The sequence below is a fragment of the Meles meles genome, chromosome 10 (genome assembly GCF_922984935.1).
Source record: "Meles meles chromosome 10, mMelMel3.1 paternal haplotype, whole genome shotgun sequence".
NCBI classification, from domain to species: domain Eukaryota; kingdom Metazoa; phylum Chordata; class Mammalia; order Carnivora; family Mustelidae; genus Meles; species Meles meles.
The window spans coordinates 95870526-95871527 of NC_060075.1; positions in this window are offsets into that span (position 1 = coordinate 95870526).

The window sequence follows — 1002 nt, forward strand, 5'->3', positions numbered from 1 at the left end:
ACTGAGCCACCCAGGCGCCCCCTTCCCCCACCACGGTTTGTGTTTTTAACCTAAGTTTATAAAATGAAGGCTTGGAGTTCAGAGAAGAAAGAGTGTCTGGATAGGCAGAGTGGCCGAGCCTGGACAGCCATTCCCCCCGTGAGTTCCTTACAGAGTGTGGGGTGTCGGGGCCAAACTCCTCGCAGGTCTGTGGGGGTTCCCAGTGTAATAGTAGCGGCGATGCTGCAGATGGTCGCGATTTTGGGATGAGGGTCGTCGTGGGGCCTGTAGGCAGTGGTGAGAGCCCGTGACCATATGCTGTGTAGAGGGGCCTGCGTGCTGGTGTCACGAACCGTGGGAACGGTGCTGAGCAGGAACGCCGTAAGTACACCAGAACCGGCCCCTGCGACGTGTGCGAGGAGCTGCAGGAAGAGAGACGGGGACAGGAAGCAGGAAGCAGGAAGCAGACGCTAACAAGCCGGTAGCGTGAAGCCCTCGCAGGCAGAATCACGGAGCAGGGAGGATGGACCAGGGCTCCCTGCACACACGTGGGCCCAGGCCACGTCAGCGCCCCACGCCGGCGGAAGCAGGACTTCCCGGGATGACGACAGAACGCAGGTCCCGGAGCAGAGAGCGCTAAGAGGGAGAGAGGGTTGGATCCAATACAAGACGCACAAGAACCCGACGTAGGGCACGACACACGTTACGGGGACGGATGACAGAAGGGCATTGCCGTGTTCACGCTTTCAAGGCCAGGATGTCATGGAAATGTCAGCGTCTCCAAATGAGCGTTGCTTCAGCACACCCCCAAGGGGCGTGCCTGTGGTTAGGGTTTGTGGAAAATAAGCCGGTTCTAAACTTCCCACGGAAATGCAAAGGGTCGGTAAGAACTGAGACGCTTTTGAGGAAGCAGGGGAAAGTCGGGGGGCTTGGAATAACAGAGCAGCAGCCACTGGATGCGGAGGTAACTGGGGCAGTTTGTATAGACACACGACGCGGTAAAAACACCCTACGTGCACCCAC